The sequence below is a fragment of the Podarcis erhardii genome (assembly GCF_964252035.2).
Source record: "Podarcis erhardii genome assembly, chromosome: 18".
Lineage (NCBI taxonomy): Eukaryota > Metazoa > Chordata > Lepidosauria > Squamata > Lacertidae > Podarcis > Podarcis erhardii.
This window is the reverse complement of record NC_138516.1, coordinates 5498139-5508220: the sequence shown is the minus strand read 5'-3', so window position 1 is coordinate 5508220 and position 10082 is coordinate 5498139. Positions and strand designations below refer to the sequence as shown.

The 10082-nt window shown below is 47.9% G+C and overlaps 1 protein-coding gene across 1 annotated transcript in view; it reads right to left on the bottom strand.

Annotated features, from left to right (window-relative positions):
• The window catches only part of LOC309332990 (protein-lysine 6-oxidase-like), a 285922-nt gene that overhangs the window by 168676 nt on the left and 107164 nt on the right, over positions 1 to 10082 (bottom strand). The gene's annotated exons all lie outside the window — the stretch shown is intronic.

Genomic DNA, 10082 nt, shown 5'->3' with positions numbered 1-10082 from the left:
CTGTACGAAAGCAGTTTTACTTAGAAAACGGTGCGCTTAGTGCAGGGGTTGCATGTGGGCACACAGTCCTTTGCTGGCGCCTGCAGGGCTGTTGTAATGAGGCCCGCGGCAAGTATTCAGCCGTAGCCCATAGACCAGGATGCAGTGTGTGGTGCCCACAGCAGTTGATCTGGTTTGGCAGATAATGCCCACAGGCCTCAAAAAGATGAGCGGTCCTTGACTTGAAGCTTCACAGCTCCCTGATTTTGGCATATATCACTGTCATGCAACCCAGGGTCGGTCTTTTCAAAAGACAATAGAATTTCAACCTGTGGAGCATTAGCGGCTGAAGGCCTCTGGGTTTAATTTTTGTGAATAGCTGGTCAAAAACACACAGGATGGTTTTCGCAAAGTCCCAGCGTGCAAATCAGGATGAGTGCTCATTAACTTGTAACCACCCCCTCTTCCCTTGCAAACAGCAGGCTCGATGAGGAATAGATATAATCGAACCTGTTTGCAAGCAATCAAAATAGGTCGCCTGGGGACTCGCAGACATGAATAAAGACCAGTAGTGATTGAGTGAATGATATCTTTGCAATAATTAAGAGGTATATACACTTCACTGAATAAGTGGACTTGTTTCATGTTTCCTGAAACAATAGGCAAACAATGGCTATCCTTTGAAAGTCACACTTCTCTGAATTGAGCAAATACAGCCCAACGTATGCCATAATGTCTAAATTAGGCTAAAGTGGACATTGAAACGAGTGGCAGAAAACTGCATTACTGTATATTACAGGAAATTGCTTGCATAATGTGTGTATGAGCAAAATTGCATATGAAAATCTGGCTATTGGGAGAAATTTTCATTAGAGCTTTTAAGGAACAAGCGAACGCCCCACCACCACCCTGAAAATCAAACATGGAACTGAATTTGTGATTGGGAAAAATGGGAAATTGACATTTGTCCTAATCACTAATCATGGTATGGCCAGATGGGGCTTACTCACCTGGGAAGGAGATGGGAAACTGATCCTAAACCTCGCCTGCCTTGCCAAGATACCTTTGGGAGAAGAAAGGGTTAAGGAGTAAACTGCCCCAATCCTAAATGGATTCCCTAAAATGGGTGGGTGGCGCTTGTACACTTGCAACACCTGCATCCAGGTGTCTTGCTCTGCTTTCCTTTGGACCCCATCAGTGAGTCTTGTCATCTGGGCAGCGCAGGACCCCCATATTCACTGCCCAGGCTTACGCCCTGGGGTGGTCACTTGGGTGCTGCGAACAGTGGTTTGATTTCACCCCTGGAGGTGCACTCCATTGTCTTTTGAGACAGCCTGATGTCTGCAAGCACTGAGGTCACACAGTCTGGCCTGCTGGTAAAAAGTAAAGGTAAAGGGACCCCTGACCATTAGGTCCAGTCGTGCCCTACTCTGGGGTTGCGGCGCTCATCTTGTTTTATTGGCGGAGGGAGCCGGCGTACAGCTTCCGGGTCATGTGGCCAGCATGACTAAGCCGCTTCTGGCGAACCAGAGCAGCGCACAGAAATGCCGTTTACCTTCCCGCTGGAGCAGTACCTATTTACTAGCGCTTTGACGTGCTTTCGAACTGCTAGGTTGGCAGGAGCAGGGACCGAGCAATGGGAGCTCACCCTGTCACAGGGATTTGAACTGCCGACCTGATCGGCAAGTCCTAGGTTCTGTGGTTTAACCCACAGCGCCACCCGTGTCTGGCCTGCTGGTACCTGCCAGCCTAATGGCTCTTAAGGTAGACTCAGCCTGAAGTTTGTGTTTGGGGAGGCTCATGTTCGATATATTCAGGTGGGAAATCGTTTGGGCTTTGGGGTCCGGATCTTTACTACCTGACCCCGCCGGGTGGGCGGACTGGCTGTGTGGGGCAACCCACAGGTCAATCGCACGGCATCATGTACATGTGAGTTGTCTCCACCTGTCAAAATTCCTTATGGAGGGCTCCCAACAGCTGGCTGCACAAAGGGCGTTGTGTATTTGGCAGTTCCAACCCTGCATTTTGCCCAGCTGATGGGCACAGGGAACACACTGCTCCAAGCAAAAATCAACCCATCCCTTGCGATCTGTGTTTATTATCTAGCATGGGAGGGTGGGGTTTGGGGGAAATGGCCTTGCAAGCAGAATTATTATTATTTAATAAATTCATATAACCGCCCTTTATCTGTAGATCTCGGGGCAGTTCCCGCTCCTGATTTAGGAAGTTTAAGGAGCACCTTGAATTGGTCCAGGAAACAAAAAAGGCAGCCGATAACTGAGTGTGGTATGGTGCAAAAAACAGATATCCACAAGAGTTCTTGCTGCCATGCCTGGTTTCTGAAGTGTCTACAAGCCTGAACGCCAAGCGCACTGCATTCTAAACTAGATTTGCCCAATGCTTGGCACGATGAAGAAGAAGAAGAGTTTGGATTTGATATCCCGCCTTTCACTCCCTTTAAGGAGTCTCAAAGCGGCTAACATTCTCCTTTCCCTTCCTCCCCCACAACAAACACTCTGTGAGATGAGTGGGGCTGAGAGACTTCAGAGAAGTGTGACTGGCCCAAGGTCACCCAGCAGCTGCAAGTGGAGGAGCGGGGAATCGAACCCGGTTCACCAGACTACGAGTCCACTGCTCTTAACCACTACACCACACTGGCTCTCTGGCTGGTGGCCAGTTTAGCTGGAGGCGTCCTGGAGGAACATTAGCTGCCTTGGGGTTTCCAGAGGATGTTGGACTCCTTGGGCCCCAGCTGGCATGCCCAAGGATTAGGAGCTGTTGGAGTTTATTGTCCCATAAAGTCACCATTAAAAAACCTCGAAATGAGGGTGAAAGTGGAGAGCACAAAATATGGTCTGAAGCTCAGCATCAAAAAAACTAAGATCATGGCCACTGGTCCCATCACCTCCTGGCAAATACAAGGGGAAGAAATGGAGGCAGTGAGAGATTTTACTTTCTTGGGCACCATCATCACTGCAGTCACGAAATTAAAACTACCCATGTACTGTCTGAAACCCAAGGGATGCCAGTGAATTTGGGTGCGTTGGTTGCCAGTGAATTCCCCCCCTCCCCGCTTTCCTCCCCCTCTAAGTGCAAACTGTAAGCAGAAATGCAGAAGTCGGTCCCATGTTGCAGCTTGGGAAGTCAGAGGTGGGTTGTAAGGTCTGGACAAACTGAACTCCAGTGCTTTAGGGAACATGGTGACTTCTTGTTGTTTAGTCGTGTCCGCCTCTTCGTGACCCCCTGGACTAGAGCACGCCAGGCACTCCTGTCTTCCACTGCCTCCTGCAATTTGGTCAAACTCATACTGGTAGCTTTGAAAACACTGTCCCACCATCTCGTCCTCTGTCGTCCCCTTCTCCTTGTGCCCTCCATCTTTCCCAACATCAGGGTCTTTTTCACGGAGAAAAAAAAATATTTAAAAGAACATACAGTTATACCTTGGATCTCAAACGCCTTGCATTCCGGTCCCCAAATACTGCAACTGCCCGGAATGAGTGTTCTGGTTTGCAAACGTTCTTTGGAAGCTAAACGTCCGACGCAGGGCCGGATTTAGGATTGATGAGGCCCGAGGTCAAAAACAAATTGCCGCTGTTTTTTGTGTTGAATATATGCTACAGTACAGTGGTATCTCACGATGTGAACAGGATCCGTTCCGGAGCCCCATTCGCATCCAGAAGCGAACGTAACTAGCGACGGCACATCTGCGCACGCACGCATGTGTCGCTTTTTGCCTTTCTGCACATGCGCGTGACATCATTTTGTGTGTCGGCGCATGCGCAAACATCGAAACCTGGAAGTAACACACTTATTATTATTTTTTAATGATATTTTATTACATTTTAACAGTAAAGAAGTTATAACACATAAAAGAAAAAACACAAGAAAGATACAAAAAACCCAAAAAACCCCAAACCCCAAAATACAAAAATGCAAACATTTAACATAGAACAAAAAGAAAAAACAAAAATCCCTCTTTTTTAATATCTCGTCTTTGATTAACTTGTTTCCATGACTTCCTCACGCCTCCCTTTTTTGTATTCCATTTAAAGATTGGTTCAGCAAATTCATATCCTGTTAGTTTATCCTTAATTATTTTTCCTCACATATTATAGCTTCAATTTTTCATCTATTATCAGTCCATTCTTACATATTATTATGCCTTATTACTAGAACCCCTTCATTTCATTTCAATGCCATTAACATTCAAAAACTTTACAGTGTTTCTGTAAATAAATTTTTAATTTCTTCCAATCTTCTTCCACCAACTCTTCTCCCTGGTCTCGGATTCTGCCAGTCATTTCCGCCATTTCCATGTAGTCCATTACTTGCATCTGCCATTCTTCCAAGGTGGGTAGATCTTGTGTCTTCCAATGCTTTGCGATGAGTATTCTTGCTGCTGCTGTAGCGTACATAAAGAAAGTTCTATCCTTCTTTAACACCAATTGGCCGACTGGAAGTAACACGCTCTACTCCAACCCCCTGCAATGCAGGAATCTCAGCTCAAGAACCCAGGGCAAGTGGCCGTCCAAGCACTGCTGGAAAATCTCCAAGGAAGGAGAGTCTACCGCCTTCTGAGGGATTTCCTCCTGCTGTCAAACAGCTCTTGCTGTCAGAAAGTTCTTCCTGGAGTCGGAATCTCCCTTCTGGTCACTTGAAGCCATGGCTTCAGATCCTGAGGGCCTCTGGAGCAGAAGACAAGCTTCCTCCATGGGACGCCCTTGAGATATTGACAGGGCTCTCATATCCATGTCCAGAGGGACAAGCCTGGTAGATGAAGGGAACGCAGTGGATGTAGCCTACCTTGATTTCAGCAAGGCATTTGACAAGGTGCCCCATGATATTCTTGTAAAGAAGCTGGTAAAACGCGGACTTGACTATGCTACCACTCAGTGGATTTGTAACTGGCTGACTGACCGAACCCAAAGGGTGCTCATCAATGGTTCCTCTTCATCCTGGAGAAGAGTGACTAGTGGGGTGCCACAGGGTTCTGTCTTGGGCCCGGTCTTATTCAACATCTTTATCAACGACTTGGATGATGGACTCAAGGGCATCCTGATCAAATTTGCAGATGACACCAAACTGGGAGGGGTGGCTAACACCCCAGAGGACAGGATCACACTTCAAAACGACCTTGACAGATTAGAGAACTGGGCCAAAACAAACAAGATGAATATTAACAGGGAGAAATGTAAAGTATTGCACTTGGGCAAAAAAAATGAGAGGCACAAATACAAGATGGGTGACACCTGGCTTGAGAGCAGTACATGTGAAAAGGATCTAGGAGTCTTGGTTGACCACAAACTTGACATGAGCCAACAGTGTGACGCGGCAGCTAAAAAAGCCAATGCAATTCTGGGCTGCATCCATAGGAGTATAGCATCTAGATCAAGGGAAGTCATAGTGCCACTGTATTCTGCTCTGGTCAGACCTCACCTGGAGTACTGTGTCCAGTTCTGGGCACCACAGTGAAGGAAGGTGAGGACAGGTGACCTCACCTAGGCCCGAAGTCACCCCCCACCAAAGCAAGCTCAAAGCTTCTCAGAGCTTTTCAAAATCATTTTTCTCAGCAGCTAAAAGGCATTAGCTAAGCATCAGAAACATTCCGCTTGCTATAACTAAAAAGATTGCAAGAAAGGTAGGGAACACAGTCCATTGTTTCTCAGGCCTTTCTCATGCCTTCTGGCCTTGCTAAAGAACCACACTGCAACTTACTTTCTGTCTGGGAACCATGCCAGAACAAGAGATTGAAACATATCTGAACACTCTGAAACCCCTTTCCCGGGAAGAGTCCAATAGTCCCAAGACAGCTTTCTGTTCATGCTCAGAGGACCCCTGTTGGAGGAGAAAGGAGGAAGGAACTGGAAAGGGGTATATATGCTTGTGCACATGACTGTGAATTTCGTGCATGCTTTTTGTGACTTATCACACTTGCTCCTTCTACCAGTTCATGGATGGTAGAAATAAAAGCCTTTTCTCCAAAACTATTCCTTGAGTGTCTGTTGACTCCTACTTCCCTTTCCCAGGCTCAATATTTTTCCCAACCGAGGGCAAAGCCTCATAAGGCTACATCAGTTCAAGAAGGACACTGACAAACTGGAACGTGTCCAGAGGAGGGCAACCAAAATGGTCAAAGGCCTGGAAACGATGCCTTATGAGGAACGGCTAAGGGAGCTGGGCATGTTTAGCCTGGAGAAGAGGAGGTTAAGGGGTGATATGATAGCCATGTTCAAATATATAAAAGGATGTCACATAGAGGAGGGAGAAAGGTTGTTTTCTGCTGCTCCAGAGAAGCGGACACGGAGCAATGGTTCCAAACTACAAGAAAGAAGATTCCACCTAAACATTAGGAAGAACTTCCTGACAGTAAGAGCTGTTTGACAGTGGAATTTGCTGCCAAGGAGTGTGGTGGAGTCTCCTTCTTTGGAGGTCTTTAAGCAGAGGCTTGACAACCATATGTCAGGAGTGCTCTGATGGTGTTTCCTGCTTGGCAGGGGGTTGGACTCCATGGCCCTTGTGGTCTCTTCCAACTCTAGGATTCTATGATTCTAGGGAGCAAAACATCTCTCTCTCCCCTTTCCCCACCCCATGCAGAATGGCAAGGGGTCTGTGCATCCAGCTGGGAAGGTGGTGGGAGTGTGGAGCCCAGCCAGGGCTGGTTGTGGGCAGGATCCTTGCACTGCCGGGGGTTGGACTAGATGCCCCTTGGCACCCCTTCCAACTCTGCCATGCTATGATTCTCTCGAGGAACAGGTGGGGGAGCAAGATGCAGAAGAAGGGGAGGCACAACCACACCCCCACCAGCCCCCTCTGGCCTGACCCACGGTGGCCTCATCCCAGCACACTTTGACACCCCCCTGGTTTTAAAGGGGATGCCTGTCAGATGACAGTGAGAGTTGGTAGAGAAAGATGGATTCTCAAGGTAGGAGGCCTAGAGGAGATGAGTGGCAATATTATTATTGTGAGGTGATGCTATTACAATTCCAAAGCAGGGAGGGAGGGGGAAGAGAGAGTGGAATTCTGGTGGAGACGGAAGTTGGAAGGAGGCTTGGAAATGGAGTTTGAAGGGGGGGCAGGTGAGAGTCGGTTGAGAGCGGTGGGTTCTAGAAGGCGGCACGAGGGGGGGGGCTGGAGCTGAGCTGGACACAGCCGTCATTTCTCCGAGAATGTGGCGGTTTAATGCAGCAGGAATGGGGACTCAGCCATATTGGAGGCAAGATGATTCTCTTGATTCAGGTGAGCCATGGAGCCAGGGCTTGGCTTGTACAGAAATTGTACCTCAGGTTAAGAACTTTGCTTCAGGATGAGGACAGAAGTCGTGCTCTGGTGGCGCGGCGGCAGCGGGAAGCCCCATTAGCAAAAGTGGTGCTTCAGGTTAAGAACAGTTTCAGGTTAAGAACGGACCTCCAGAACGAATTAAGTTCTTAACCCAAGGCACCACTGTGCTGCTAAAGCCCAGATGCCTCACACCCCCCTCCAAGCTTCACAGAACTGGGCTATGCCTGATTATCGTCTCCCAAAGCAACTTGTTGTTGTTTAGTCGTATCCCAATCTTTGTGACCCCCTGGACCACAGCACGCCAGGCACTCCTATCTTCCACTGCCTCCCACGGATTGGTCAAACTCATATTCATAGCTTCGAGAACAGTGTCCAACCGTCTTGTCCTCTGTCGTCCCTTTCTCCTTGTGCCCTCCATCTTTCCCAACATCAGGGTCTTTTCCAGGGAGTCTTCTCTTCTCATGAGGTGGCCAAAGTCTTGGAGCCTCAGCTTCACGATCTGTCCTTCCAGTGAGTACTCAGGGCTAATTTCCTTCAGAATGGATCGGTTTGATCTTCTTGCAGTCCATGGGACTCTCAAGAGTCTCCTCCAGCACCAGAATTCAAAAGCATCCATTCTCCGGCGATCAGCCTTCTTTATGGTCCAGTTCTCACTTCCATATATCACTACAGGGGAAACCATAGCTTTAACTATACAGACCTTTGTTGGCAAGGTGATGTCTCTGCTTTTTAAGATGCTGTCCAGATTTGTCATTGCTTTTCTCCCAAGAAGCAGGCATCTTTTAATTTCGTGACTGCTGTCACCTTCTGCAGTGATCATGGAGCCCAAGAAAGTAAAATCTCTGACTGCCTCCATTTTCCCCCCTTCTTGCATTTCCTTTTCATTGGGATGGTTTTTGTTTTCGTTCTCGGTCCATATACTGCTTAAGCCTGCCTTGTAGAATTTTAAGCATAACCTTGCTAGCGTGTGAAATGAGTGCAATTGTGCGGTAGTTGGAGCATTCTTTGGCACTGCCCTTCTTTGGGATTGAGATGTAGACTGATCTTCTCCAATCCTCTGGCCACTGCTGAGTTTTCCAAACTTGCTGGCATATTGAGTGTAGCACCTTAACAGCATCATCGTTTAAAATTTTAAATAGTTCAGATGGAATATCATCACTTCCACTGGCCTTGTTATTAGCAGTGCTTTCTAAGGCCCATTTGACTTCACTCTTCAGGATGTCTGGCTCAAGGTCAGCAACCACACTACCTGGGGTGTACGAGACATCCATATCTTTCTGGTATAATTCCTCTGTGTGTTCTTGCCACCTCTTCTTGATGTCTTCTGCTTCTGTTTGGTCCTTACCACTTTTGTCTTTGAACGAAATGTTCCTTTCATATCTCCAATTTTCTTGAACAGATCTGTTTTTTTTCCATTCTATTGTTTTCCTCTATTCCTTTGCATTGCTCTTTTAAGAAGGCCGTCTTGTCTCTCCTTGCTATTTTTTGGAAATCTGCATTCAATTTCCTGTATCTTTCACTATCTCCCTCGCATTTTGCTTGCCTTCTCTCCCCCGCTATTTGTAAGGCTTCGTTGGACAGCCACTTTGCTTTCTTGCATTTCCTTTTCATTGGGATGGTTTTAGTTGCTGCCTCCTGTATAATGTTGCGAGCCTCCATCCATAGTTCTTCAGGCACTCTGTCCACCAAATCTAAATCCTTAAACCTGTTCCTCATTTCCACTGTGTATTCATAAGGGATTTGATTTTGATTGTATCTAACCAGCCCAGTGATTTTTCCGACTTTCTTCAGTTAAAGCTTGAATTTTGCTATAAGAAGCTGATGATCTGAGACACGGTCAGCTCCAGGTCTTGTTTTTGCTGACTGTATAGAGCTTCTCCATCTTTGGCTGCAGAGAATATAATCAATCTGATTTCGATGCTGCCCACCTGGTGATGTCCATGTGTATAGTCGTCTCTTGTGTTGTTGGAAAAGAGTGTTTGTGATGACCAGCTTGTTCTCTCGGCAGAACTCTATTAGCCTTTGCCCTGCTTCGTTTCGAACTCCATGGCCAAACGTGCCAGTTGTTCCTTTTATCTCTTGACTCCCTACTTTAGCGTTCCAATCCCCTATAATGAGAAGAACATCCTTCTTTGGTGTCATTTCTATAAGCTGTTGTAAGTCTTCCCACCTGTAACCTCTTCCTCTGTTTTTTATTTTCCTTTCTGTCTCCTAGGACAAAAGAGGCTCCTCAGGCGCCCAAAAGAGGCTCCTCAGGCGCAGAACAAGCACCCCTGCCAGGCACCTCTGGAGATTGTGGTAGGTTAATTGCACGGGGAATCCATTCCCCACATGTGCAGGGAGGTCATGGTGCTGACCTGCGCGAAACAGGGCTGGGTTGGGGGTTGCAGTCCCGTCTGGCCCCAGCCCCTTGCCCCCGTCCTTCCAAGCCAGGGGTCAGGCGCCCAGGCAGGAGCAGGCTGGCAGCCTGTGGTGGTGTGGGCCTGGGCAGCCTGGCAGGGGTGCTTGTTCTGCCCCCCTAGAGTGTACAATGTCCTTCTCTCTTTGCAGGGCCGTGGTTTAGGGAAGGAGCAGCAGCCCAGCGGTGCAGCGAGACCCAACAACATCTGGAGGTATGTTGTGACCTTGTGTGGCCGGGGAAGTGTTTCCCAGGGATCTTGGGGGTGGAGGAGGAAGGCCTGATTTAGAGATCCCTGTACTTTTATGAAGGTTTCTTTGTGGTCCAGGCAGGGCCCTAGCTAGGGGGTGGTGAGGTGGGCCCCCGCCAGGGGCGCAGGTGAGAGGTGGGGCACAAAATCGACTCCAAAATTTGTCCACCAACATGT